The following is a 14,901-nucleotide window of genomic DNA, read 5'->3' on the forward strand; positions in this document are numbered from 1 at the left end:
TCAATAATAAGTTATTGGGTGGTGTAACATTTTTTAGAGTTACATTAAATGTAACTTGAACCCAACCCTATATTTCTTAATTCGATGTGAATTTTGAAAAATTTACTGTTAGATTACATTATCTTCATATATTTTTCATGCTTAAAAAATTTCAAGGTAATTAAAAATTAATAGTCATGTTATCAATCAATTGTTTAAATTCAAGTTTTTGTAGTTAAAAATAATACATAGAAGATGAGTTTAGTAATCAAATGGTAAATTACAACCCATTGGCAGACTCTGAATAGTTAACCATTACTTACAAATTGGATCTATCATTTTTTTTCACTAATCACATTCTACCATGTCCCAATTATAACAAGAAGCTATAAAATTTTGTGTTCCTAGAGTTTTTCTTAATATTATTAATATTATTATTATTTATTCAAACTTGGATCAAACTTCACCTTATCAATAACTAACCCCAAAGTCCCAAACCCAAGATATTACTCTGTTCAAAAATAATTTTTTAACGTGTAAAAATTACTGTTCATCCCAAAAAGTACTGTTCATTGGCCTAAAATCACTGTTCATGGCCAATGAACAGTGACACATGCGCGTGGAAAAAAAAAAAATTGGCCAGACGTGGACGCAGCCCTCCTATCCAAACGCATTCATAGTATCAGTAAAGTTCAGAAGATTCCGATATCTTGTGGTCCTTTTTTACCCGATAAACCCACTCTCTATCCTCATTTACTTTTATTTTACTTTTCCAATTCAAAACTTCAGTTTAAGTTTAAAATCATAAGGCATCTCCAACAGCTTCTCCATATATTTGTATTATTTGGACAGTAAACAGTGGCATTTAACTTTTACCTACCTATTTTTCAAATACATTTTTTCTCTATCTCATTTAAATATTATTTCTTCTTTCATTATTTATTCTTTTTTTAACAACTATATTTTTCAATGGTAAGTGTTACGTCCACAACATTTTTCGCAATACTTTCACAACAAAATTTATATGAAAAGTTGTTACTAGTTCTAATTTGAACCCACCATTGAAATTATTTTTTTACTCACCAATATTAACTAATAACAATCTGTTACTTAAAATTTATTGTGAAAATATTGTAAAAATATTGTGGTAGTATTTTTCAATTAGTATTTTTTATTCTTTATATTATTTTTCATTTCTTTCATTTCATGCCATACGTTTCATTTCTTTTTTTCTTTTGTTTTATCTTGTTTTTCTCCTCCACACACTTGTCCAGTGTCCTATCTCTATCCCCCCCCCCCCTTCTTTTATTTTCTTTTTCTCCCTCTTTCCAGAACGTTCCAGCTCTCATTCTCTCTTTCTTTCTCCAGCTCTCAATTTAAAGGTTGTTTGCTTCACATCAAAAAAATACTTTTTTATGTTTTCATAGTGGTGCTTGCTTCTAAAGTATGACACACAATCCACTGCCGTAAGAAAGAGGTGAAAAAGTTCTCTCTATTTCTTACATTCTCAAAAACTATTGGTGATTATTCCCAGGGGCGGCGGCACGTTGAGGCTAGGGTGGTCACAAGACCTGACCTGGAAATTTTTTTTAATACATAATAATTTAAAAACTTTATATTTTTCTACCCATAAAAAAAGTTTTGTGACCACCCTCAGTTTTTTTTATACCCAATAAAATTAAACTTTGGTCCATATTTGATCCACTTAACAATATATTTAGGTTTTTCAAGCCAAAAAAAATTTATAATAATAACAAGCCCATTAAAAACCTCAAAAAAAAAAAAAAAGCTCAACATCAGTCTTCACTCACTACCAGACAGATTTTTAAATCAACAAAAATAATAATTAAATTTCTATATACTAAAAACCCAATTAAATTTTAAACCAAAAAAACTCCTAACCTATGAGATTTGAAAGGTTTTGGAACCTTCTAACTCAACAAGCATCTACCAGAGATTTGATTGACATTGCATGAACCGGTGGAGATAAGTTGCTACATACAAGATCAACTGCTACTACCGGAGATTTGATTGACATTGCATGAATTGGTGGAGATAAGTTGCTGCATTCAAGATTAACTGCTACTAATGATCTAAAGTTTTGAGTGAGATCTCAAATTCACAAACAAGGGTGTTTGTGTGCAACAAGTTCAGATAGACAAGTCTGTAAATTCGAAGCTGCGTGTAGTCGCGTGAGTAAGTACTACAAGAGGTAGCATTAAATTTAGGGGAAAATCTATTGTAAACACTTCCATTCTATTTAGTGAATTTGTTGCCTTGTGGATTGTTTAGGCTAAATCCTCCTCAGATTTTTTACCTTGAAACTAGACGATTTCATTGGTTTTCCTAGGTCACCATATCGCTTGTCTTCTTTACTTTTCCACTTTTAGTGATATGATTGGTTGTGTTTAACCTAGATCTACATAATAAACCTAAATAACAACTTGGTTAATTAATTAGATTAAACAATCGGAGTGTTCAGAGATCTAAATTAAAAAACATGCACAAACATATTAAGTAGACTGTTCATTGCATTGCTTGAAAATTCAGTTCAACAGACCGTTGATTTAAGGATGCAGTTTGCTTTTCAAAGCTATTTCTCATTATTGATTTTATCACTGCATTGGCTAACGAGCTAGATAATTTAACATGCATAAGTGATGTGTTGCCAATTACCAGAAAATTATAGCACAAGATTTCACTTACCTCAATAGAATGTGATTCCAGGGCATCCATACGTAGGCCATCAGCTGTTGCTGAAGAAATTGAGTCCATATTTTCCACTCAGGAAACATGCGGTTAATGGCCATATAGCTTTCCTGGAAATTTAACATCAAGTTGACATACCAATATCAGAAATTGAATGTAGTACACTGGCCAGGAAAGTAGTGGCAGAAATGTAAGATGACTCAATTTTACCCATGTTGCAAATCCCTCATTAGGCCATAAATGACTCCACCATTCCATTGTTACCAGATTGACAAACCATTGATGAGCTGACAAAACAAGAATATGGTTTAAAGATTACGTATAAGTATTTAGGAAATAAATGAAGTATCATATTTCGATGTTACTGTGATTTTTTTAAGAAAAAAATTGATCTGTTATTTTCTTCCAAATTTTTCTTATTGATATCAATATATAAACCCTTAATGGGTTGGTTGTAGTCATAGGCAATTATCAATAGTTGCAGTTATTCTATAATAACCTTTTTTGGGGTTATGAATAAATAGTACTGTTCTTCTTTTTAATATGTCATGATTTATGAAAGGAGAAATAATGTAAAAGTAAAATATGTCTTGAAATTGTAATTTTTGATAAGCAGGAGCTGCTAGGAGCCAAAAAAAAGAAGAAGCTAACAGGGTAATTAGATATGTAACTTACAATCTGCCTCTTGGCAACTGGTGAAAGCAAACCATCATAATGTACTATTTTCAAGTATGTGATCGCCATAACTCTACATAGGGACCAGAAAATTCAGTGACTGCGACTATATCCAGTTTTGGATGTGGGTAAGGAGTTGAGAAGTACCTAAATGATTTCATAAGCAGAGATGACTAGCATTATCAACGCAAAGAACTTGAAAGAGTCTCCAACCAAGAAAAAAAAGTGTGTTTAGTTGCTTTTGATTACTTGTCACCTATACTATACACTGGTTCAGTTTTGGGTAGGTGACTATGTTGACATCCATGGATAGAGGACGGCAGGTTATCCGAAGCAGTCTTTGTATTATTATGAAGTTTTTTGAGCAAGAGACTCAATAAGGGAAAAAGCCAAGTGTTTCAGGTATTGGCTGTGGAAATCATATAATTCAGCGAAGGGGAAGGTGCAAGTAATTGTCACTCAAGGTAAATTGATTCCAGGCTCCAAATAAGTGAAAGGTGAGTTGCTTCAAGGGTAAAGAGAAATTCTCAATTATGCACACCATAAGAGCAGCTTCATCCTAGCAAGGAAAGCACTGCATTGCATCCACAGCTTCAAACTGAGTAACTGTTATATTCTTCTTCACTCCTCCATCCCCAAAAGTACTGTATACAGGAACAAACCAGGATTTCAACTTTAGGGCAGCCGAAGCATGAATTTTCACCATTCAAAAATGAGAAATATTTTAAGTTTCAAGACTAAATTATTACATTAAAATTAAAACTAGCCACTATTGCAGTTAGTTTTCCCATAATCTACAAAACAAATGGAAGAGTCATATTTATCATCTCATTGTATTTCTAATAATCTTTTAACTTAAAACCAGTTAGTGTTGCCAAGTCAAAAAGGGAAAAAAAATGCAATCATAGATTAACACAATCATAGCTAAGAATGTAAGATAACAAAAAAAATAGAAATGACTCATCAATAATAAAAGTACCATAGATGAAACATTGATTCAAACTAGTGTTAAAGTTTAAAATAATTTACTAGAGCACTAAAATTCATCCCAGAATGAAAGTCAGATGAATAGCAAATGATTGCGAATACTCAAAGTAAATTTACAACATGTGAATCCCAAGATGGAATAACAAAGGGAAAAACAGTACCTTCATCCAAGTCAGCATCTTTAATTCTCAAAGGAGCAGTTTTTTCTTAACCTTTGAGAATTAAGGCTGGACCAATGGAATTGTTGCCTTCATGGGATGTAATTTTTAAGGACCCAAGATTTTTAAACACGTATAACCTATTAACCTTATATAATTCAAAATCGTTTCTTCCTTCTTTTCATTTATTTTCTCAGTAACCAAACAGATGAACATGCCCCATTTATTATATATATATATATATAAAAGGAATTAGCCTTTGCCTTATCCTTGGTACAAACTATGGAGCACAATTCAACTTCTACCTACCGCTCCACAAACCTTGGCAACAGTCAGCAACTTCATTTCTAACAATCCCACAAATCGTGGCAACAATAATAAGTAATAACTGACATATTCTCCACACACACACACACACAAAAACAATAATAACAGACCAAATATTGCTTCAGATGCCAATACGACAGATTGTGTCCAAATTCAAATCATAGCTGACCATGTATTAATTAACTCCCTTGCAGACAGTCCCATGTAGAACATATATCATGTATAAACACTTCGGCTCTCTCTCTCTCTCTTAAAAAGTGTAAGAGCTTAAAAAAAAGTGAGGGAATATTCTTTCATTAGTTCTATTTTCCTAACAATTGTGAGAGAATATTCTCCCTTGCAACTCGGTTTTTATTAACTACTATTTTTATCAACAAGCTAGCTGAAAACTAACATTTTATTTCAAATCACTAACCAAGACAAAAAAAAATATACATGAAAACTGAAACAAACTCACTCTAACAGTGAGAACCCAAGAAAAGAAAACTACCATTTATACCAACACAAGCTTATATTTTAATAATGTATGTGCGGAATAATAAATATAAGCTATACCTAAACAAGTAAACTAGTCTAAGCCATAATTTAATTACAACACAGTAGTAATTAAAAGCAAAGAATAAGGGTTAGAGAGATGCAAATACAAGATAATACCTACACGTGTTATCAAAGAGGAAACCAAAGTACTCGGAAAAAAACCTCTTCGCCGCCCTCCAAGCGGTAAAATGATTCATTAGAAAATCAGTTGGGATACATGAATAGCAAGAAACCCTCCAAGTCTGATCTACTCGATGCACCTAAGCCCTCCAAGTTTCTTGCTCCAACAAGGTTAAGCCTAACATTGTCTTCTCTAGCTTACTGGATCTGCAATAAGCCCATTGCATCAACCAAATGAATTGGTCCTCTCTAAACTGCTTCCCAAGTACCAAATAACCTTCTCACTGATATAGATATGGTGAGATAAGGATTTCGCTAAAGATCCTCTCAAGGATATGTCAATGGAGAGGGTGAGAGTAGAGGAATTTGATAATCAAAGGTATAAGATTGTGAATGAGTCAATCTTGTGTTTCTTTAGAGTTTCTCTCTCAAAATTCTCTCTTGAACCTCTCTACATTTCGTGAGTATAAGGGTATTTATAGTAGGGTATGAAAAGGAATGTGAAAAGTTATTTTTCTGTATAACAGGGGGTTTTGGAGACTTGACTCGCGACTGGGACTAGTCGATAGTTTCAGTCACAAAATAACTGATTGACCAGACTGTACTTTTTGTCCTGTAGTGTTCTAGCTGCCATGACCCTTCAGCTTCCTACATGCTTCACACGTGTGGTATTTCTGGTGAGTCACCACTCGCGAGCCACTCACAAGATCCAGTCGCGAGAAACCTCTTGATTGCACACACACTTGAATTCTTCACACTCTCTCAGACGCAACCCTTATATGATTCACACCTAAATACAGGGTATCTAACTGTTGAATTACAAGAAAATTTGGCACGGAATAAAGCCAACAAATGGTTGAATAAATTCAACCTTACAATCTCCCCCTTTGGTTATTCCATGACAAAACCCTAAAACAAACTCTAGACTTACAATGTGAGTTGGGAACAGTTGCCAAAACTCACTCACACCTAATTCTAGATTTTGTGAAACTCTTGAACCATACTGACAAATTTTCCTAAAAACAATATCACAAAAAGTTCATTATAAGCAGAAATCTTGGAATGTATATGGAGCAAGCACAAAGCGATCAAACAAGTATGAATATGACAATTAAACATGGCTTAACCAAACAAGAACAATCACTATAAATAGTGATCACAATGAACATTCACACGATGAATGAACATCCAGACATGCAAGCTAATAAGCTCACTGTAAAGTATCATTTGCATGTCCAACACTCAACTGATGCAAGAACACTACGACAATTATATCAAGGATAAAAGATTCAACAAGGGCACAAGAGTGAAGTACTAAAGAAAATGCATAAAATTAACTAAAAGTACTAAGCTACATAAGCAAAGGTACAAAATAAATATTGTCTAGTACACAACATAATCCATGAAATATGAACATAAACTAGAAATAGCATCAAAAAGTAAATAGACTAGAAAATGTAAAGGCTTGTTGTAGGTTGCTTCTCTTGCTCTTGCATTTCTCCCCCTTTGATCTAGCTTTTTCTCCCCCTATCATTGCTCTCTCCCCCTAACATGAACCATCTTCTCCTTTTTGTCATGGAATAGCTAGTCGTCCTTTTCTTTTAGCATCCTTTCGATTTGATCCAATTGAGTTTGGAGAGAAGTGAACTTCATATCAAATTGGGTGTGTTGAGAGTGCATGATAGATGCAAGGCCGGACACTTTGGTGTTGATTTCTTGCATAGATGTCAGTATGTTGTCCAACTTCTCATCATAGGAATGTGAGCTAGAGCTTGTACTACCTTGAGAAGCAGGACTCTCTTGCTCGACATTTTTTAAACTGTGGCCTATGATAGTATTGAGAGTGAGAATGTTGATTGGACTTTGCATAGGATGAGGGTACTCATCATCTAATGTGTGTACTCCTTTGAGTTTCAAAATCTTCGAAATGAGGCAACTAAAGGAAGGCAGCTCCTTGAGGTCATCCTCTCAGTAGTCTTGCACAAAATATGGAAGATATGTGAACAAAAATCAATTTCTTCATCAGTGATCAAGTCATGAAGAAATAAAGCTCGTCCAAGATTCATGTACCCGATGCTTGAGAGAGGATAGAGATTATGAAACATTATAGCAGTGAGCAACCTCAATTCAAGAGATGATGATGACACACTAATTGATTTCCCATTAGGAGAGACCTCCAAGTTTTCTCTAAAAGCATCCCGAAGCATGTCAAGTTCTGGATCCAAATCATCATACACTGGTGCTGTGACAAACACTGGTCGGTTGATGTTCAAAATGATAGCAAGTTAGGAAGGTGTAACCGTGAAGTCCTTTCCCCTTACCCAACATCTCAGTTCATCCCCATTGAAGATGGCATTTGCATAAAATTCCTTCACTAGCTCTTCATAAGGATCTTCAAGATTGGACAGAAGGTAATTCCAATCTTTAGAGGTGAACCATCTTGGAATATTCGTATCAAGAAGAGACCCTTTCTCAACAACCCTTTCAAGTAGCATGGGGGCACCCTTGAAGTGATCCAGATATGCTTGATAAGTGGCATATACACAAAATGGAAATAAGAGAAACTAGGGCTAGATCACTTCAAGGGGCTAGAAACTTGAAGTACACTGAAAACTAGGGCTAGAAACGAAGTGGAAAATAATGGTGGGAGGGCCCGTGGAAAATAATATAGCCCTAGTTTGTGTATATGATTGGTTGTGTTTAATTTTCCACTTTTAGTGATATGATTGGTTGTGTTTAAGCTAGATCTGCATAATAAACCTAAGTAAAAACTTGGTTAATTAATTAGGTTAAATAATCCGAATGTTCAAGGGTCTAAATAAACAGACATGGGGTATCAAAGCATATTAGCTATTGATGTTTTACCTAAAGTTGATCATTGACTCCTGCTGTCATAGAACGCGGTCACTCACTAGTGATCCCTTCCCACTTTGATGGGAATAACTATGACTATTGGAAGGTGAGATAGGGCTTTGATGGGAATAACTATGACTTTGATGGGAATAACTATGACTAGTGGAAAATAATATAGCCCTAGTTTGTGTATATTCCACTGAAACGTTCCACAATCCACAAACGAAGTGGAAAATAATAGTGGGAGGGCCCGTGGTAGTTAGCTCTTTGAAAGTTCACTTGGTGTGTAAAACACTAGTGAATGCTTAGACCCCCAATTTCAAAATACCAACACAAGCTTATATTCAAACAATGTACGTGCAAAATAATAAATATAAGCTATACCCAAACAAGTAAACTACTATAAACCATAATTTAATCACAGCATAACAGTAATTAAAAGCAAAGAGTAAGGGTTAGAGAGATGTAAATACAAGATAACACTGGCACGTGTTATCGAAAAGGAAACCGAAGTACTTGGCGAAAAACCTCTCCGCCGCCCTCTAAGTAGTAAAATAATCCAATAAAAAATTAGTTGGGATACATGAATAGCAATAGACCCTCCAAGCCTAATCTACCTGATGCACCTAAGCCCTCCAAGCTTCTTATTCCAACAAGGTTAAGCCTAGCCTTGTCTTCTCTAACTTACTGGATCCGCAATAAGCCCATTACATCAACCAAATGAATTGGTCCTCTCTGAAATGCTTCCCAAGCACCAAATAACCTTCTTACTGATATGGGTATGGTGAGATAAGGATTTGGCTAAAAGTCCTCTCAAGGGTATGTCAATGGAGAGAATAAGAGTAGAGGAATTTGAGAATCAAAGGTATAAGATTGTGAATGAGTCAATCTTATGTTTCTCTAGGGTTTCTTTATCAAAATTCTCTCTTGAAACTCTCTACATTTCGTGGGTATAAGGGTATTTATAATAGGGTATGAGAAGGAATGTAAAAAGTCATTTTTCTGCATAACAGGGGGTTTGGCGACTTGACTCGCGACTGGGACTAGTCACGAGTTTTAGTGAGTTTCAGTCATGAAATAACTGACTGGTCAGACTGTATTTTTTTTTCTGTAGTGCTCTAGTTGTCATAACCCTTCAACTTCCTGCATGATTCACACGTGTGGCATTTTTTGCGAGTCACCACTCACGAGCCACTCGTGAGATCTAGTGGCGAGAAACCTCTTGATTGCACACACACTTGAATTCTTCACGCTCTCTCACACACAATCCTTACATGATTCCCATCTAAATACAGGATATCAATTGCTGAATTATAAGCAAATTTGGAATGGAATAAAGCCAACAAACAGTTGAATAAATTCAACCTTACACTCTTAAAGTGACCAAATGAGATGACCTTATCCTTTCACAATTGGCTTAGGGATTAAAGATCTATATATCTCCTTTTTTATATTATTTTTTATATTTAGGGAAAGGGAAATATAGATGGGGATGCTGCAATTAATGGAGAATAATTAATAGATCTGAATGGAAGAGTTACATTGACAACAACAAAATCTTTTGTGACTAATAAATTGTATGCATCGTATTGACAATAACTCCAAACATAGAGAAATCAAAGAGCTCTATTGTAGGCTTGTAAGCTTAACTAATTAGGGTGTTTTTAATGGGTTTGGCTTTATCTCCAGTACTTTTTTAATTGAGGGCTTCCTTTTGTTTTAAGGGTAATGTGAATGAGTGCCCTTAGGGTAATAGTTAACAATTCATTTTAGAAAAGTTTTTATACCACTTTTATGAGATATGAAAAAATCTGTCAAAACATTAATTGTTGTTTTTTCTTTTCTCATAAAAACTTTCTTTAAATGGATTATTAACAAGTGCCCTAAGGGCATCCGTTAGAATTTCCCTTGTTTTAAATATGCAATGACAAGTAATAATAGATTTTAATCTCCAGCTTGTATTTAGTTAATGGGTGATATGGCAGTTTCTCATTAAGATAAAAGAAAATTCCAATTAAAAAAAATATTAGAGGTAAGCCAAACCCCTTTTTAATAAAGTCATCTAGGTCTTAATTCCCCTAATTATTGAATTATAAAAAATAAAATAAAATAAAAAAAATTTTGTAACTCAACTAATATCTCTTATTGATTCTAAAAAGAAAACGTCTAGATTCATAGTTCAAATTTCTCTTCCTCCTCTATAACTATGAAATTTAAATAAAGAAAAGGTTAATGAAAAATTATATCAAGTACCAACTTTCAAATGAACTTCAAAAGATGTAGTCCATTGTCTTTGACCACCATAAGGAAAGTACCTAGGTTTTTAAAAGCATTCAAGTTGGGTTTTTAAGTCACACATTCAAATATTCACAGGTACGCATACTCTTAATACTTTTGCTTTGATTTTTTTTTTTTTTTTTGAAGAATCAAATTATATGTTTAAACTATTTATATTTAGATGGATCTCTTGATTTGACTATTCTTAAACATAAATTTATAATTCAAATTATATGTTTAAACTATTTGTATTTATAATGATCTCTTAACTTGATTATTCTTAAAACATACATCCATGACATGTGGTCCACTGAAGAGTTCTCAGCACTTAAAGGAATTGGACAGCTTGCCAAAAAGATAGTAAAAATGAAAAAGGATGTTTCATATCCATTGGTTTACTCATTAGTGGTTTTGACATTGATCTTACTAGTTGCAATAGCTATTGTTGAAAGAGCTTTTTCAACAATGAACATAATTAAAAATCGATTATGCAATCAAATAGGAGATCAATGGATGAATGATTGCTTAGTCACATACATTGAAAAAGATATATTCAAGACTATTGAGTGTGAAGAAATTATGCAGCGGTTTCAAAATATGAAAAATTATCAAGGGCAATTGAGTAAAATAAGCTAGGTGTGGAAAAAATAAATTAAAGTTTACATTTTATGTTAGATTCTATATGACAATTACATTATCATATAGTTGTTTATTTATTTTGTTATTAATATTGATTAATTTTTTTAGATTAATTTTTTACTTTCAATCTTATCTTTAATCTCCCCCCCCCCCCCCCGGACCTAAATTCCTGGTTTCGCCACTGGTTGAAAGAGCTAGATCCCAGATAAAATAGATTCTGAAACTTACATTTTGTAGACTCAAAATAAGAATTAGAGAAATGATATATCAACAACATTTTTATAATAAATCCTAAGTGGCAAGTTGTTATTAGTTGTTATTGTGAGGACAAAAAAGTAATCTCAGTGATAAGTTCAAATTTGAACCAATACCAATTGTTTGGTAACACTAGCTAGAGTAACTTAAGGTTAATTTGTTTGTTCTACAACTACGTAAGCCTACAATTGTTTTAGGCTATTTGGACTATGATATGTCTAACATTAGTACTGGACTATACTTAGAGGAATGTAAAAGAAATATATATATATATATATATATATATAGTCTCTGGAACGCTCCACCTTTGCACAAGTCTTGAGATCTTTTGCTTTTTCCCATACAAAAATGCACAAGTCTATAGATCTTTTGCTTTTTCCTATACAAAAAGGCAAGGAAATGTCCCTGCCCACTTGTTGGCTCAACATGCTGCTAGTGTAGAGAACTACATTGCATGGCTAGAAGATCTAATAGTCTCTGGAACGCTCCACCTTGCACAAGTCTTTAGATCTTTTGCTTTTTCAAATACAAAAATGCACAAGTCTCTAGATCTTTTTCTTTTTCCCATACAGAGAGGCAAGGAATGTCTCTGCCCACTTGTTGGCTCAACATGCTGCTAGTGGAGAGAACTACATTGCATGGCTAGAAGATCTAAAGACTTGTGCAAGGTGGAGCGTTCCAGAATCCAGAGACAATATATGTACTTGTTGGCTCAACATGCTGCTAGTGTAGAGAACTACGTTGCATGGCTAGAGGAGTGTCCTAGTCATGTAGAGCATGCGTGTGCTCATGATGTTTCCTCTTTTTCGAATTCTGGATAAAAATTCTAGTCTTCTCATCAAAAAAAAAAAAAATATATATATATATATATATATATATATATATATATATATATTAAATCTGATATTGACGAAATCCCCTAATAGTTTTCATCTAATTTGTTAACATAAATAACATGAGCAACCAACTGGATATTGACAGCAACTAGAAACTTTACTAATCAAATTTTATTTATTTTTATAATCTATATAATATCTAAAAGTTAAAATGTAGTATTTATTATGACTACACTTTTATTGAGCCATATCAACGGTTATGTCATCTTTCTTTCTATCATTTCTTCAAAAAATATGTATATAAATATTAATGTATGCAATAATGCATTATGCCTTTACTCATTCTCAAAACTAATTATAACTTATCAATTATAATATGACCATCACTTTTCACTACCATGACTTCAAATATTCTAGAATATAAATTTAACTTATAATAGAAAATACATGTAATACAAATATCTTGAACAAAAACACCATTTATTTATTTTTAGTTTATAAATTTAACTTATAATAGAAAATACATGTAATACAAATATCTTGAACAAAAACACCATTTATTTATTTTTAGTTTATACTCACCGGGAAAAAAATAGCTACTTATAATAGAAAATACATGTAATACAAGCACTTTGGACAAAGACAAAATTTATTTATTTTAAGTTTATACTCACCTTGGAAAAAAATCTCATTTCACCATTGTATTCATATCCGTATGCAAATATAGTATTCAAGGCCAGGTGGAAGGGTCTCATTCTGCTCCTACTTAGAGAACCATACGTCATTTTATCAACTTCAAGAGATAGAGATAACAAAACTCTTAACAAAGGTTTTTTTTTCTTTTCTTTTCTTTTCTTTTCTTTTTGTATAAAATATTACAAGCAATTTTTTTCCTATTATGTTTTTTTGTGGTGTACCAACTTTCTCTGCATGGTATTAAATTTAACTTGAATAAAACCTTCAACGGGCACATAGAATCAAAGACAAATGCATAATAATTCAGAGACAAAAACACAATTTTGGTCCCTACATTTTGGGGTCATAATCAAATATTAATGTGATAACAAGTGGTGTAATATTAATGTGATAACAAATCCAATTGATGTTACTTCAACAACAAACCAATTCCATCGTATCAAAATACATTACTTATCATAGATTATGGCTTTACATCACTTCATTATTATAATTATTATTAATTTTTCAAGTTATGTTTACTAATTACAGTTTGGCATTCGGTCCAATTAAGTCCAATCGTTCCACTTCATGATCAGTCCAGTTCGGTCTATTTGTGTCCCATTAGGTCCACTTTAGTCCATATCAATGTACTTACTTAAGAATGGAAAATGACAAATTTGAGTTGAGAGTACTATCAATTATTTGAGTAATATTAATTGTAATTATATAATAATTTTTATTATTTTGATAATAATCTCCTCAAGAAAATGAGAAATTTGACTAATAAAATTAAAACTTAAAAATTTTAGTTGTACTAAAATAAATTAGGAAAATATAATGTATAATAACAATAATTAGAAGAATATGGATCACTTCAAAAAAAATAATATCAACCAATAACACTAAAAATTATAAAATTATATATTTATGATAAAAAAAAAAGATATAAATTGTTTAATTTTTAGAAAGAAAAAATTATTAACAATAAAATTTAGATAATAAATTATACATTATACTACATTTCAAAACAAATGTATATTTTCACGCATTGCATAGGTCTACGACTAGTAATAATAATAAACGCAAAAGATCAAATTGATAATAACCTTAAACATAGAGGAATCAAAAATGTAATTTACCTTCTTCTCAACCAAAAAAAAAAATGTAATATACCTTCTTTTTTTAATGACTTTATGTGTCGCGCTTTTGTCAAAAGTGAATCGTTCTAAAATTATACATAGGTATATACAAATTCTAATGTATTTGGAAATTCTTCATTTTGGTCGTTTTAGTTTTTCTATGAGAGTTTCAATTCCAAATGTATTTGTAATAGAAAGTTACACGGATGTAGAATAAGGTTTCGTTTTGGATATTACGATTATCAGACTGTGTTTACTCACAATCTGTGTTTTTTGGCATTTTTGAAAGAAAGTGAACAGGATTACTGTATTTCTATTTGGACGTCAGCAGTATTTTTCTGTGTTAGTTTTGGCATGAAAGAGAAAACAGGAATAGTAAGTGTCATAGTTGGAATGTGAGAGATATGTCACAATGGAGAAGTAATGTTGCTTTTAAGATTTTTAGATATTGTTAAGCCTTAGGGGCAGAGAGATTAGGCTATGGAATGGCTCTTTATTGGCATCTTAAGTAACTGTTAAAAGCAATAAAGAGGTGATGGTTTTGTATACCTAATTTTAATTATGAGAGGTGCTACGTCCACAACATTTTTACAATATTTTCACAACAAATCATAGGTGGTTAGTTATTATTGGTTCAAATTTGAACTTAACACTAAGATTATTTTTTTGCCCCAACAATAACAACCAGTAACAACTTGCCACTTAAGATTTGTTGTAAAAATGGTGTAGACA

This window comes from Castanea sativa, chromosome 5 (genome assembly GCF_040712315.1).
Source record: "Castanea sativa cultivar Marrone di Chiusa Pesio chromosome 5, ASM4071231v1".
In the NCBI taxonomy this organism is placed as follows: Eukaryota; Viridiplantae; Streptophyta; class Magnoliopsida; order Fagales; family Fagaceae; genus Castanea; species Castanea sativa.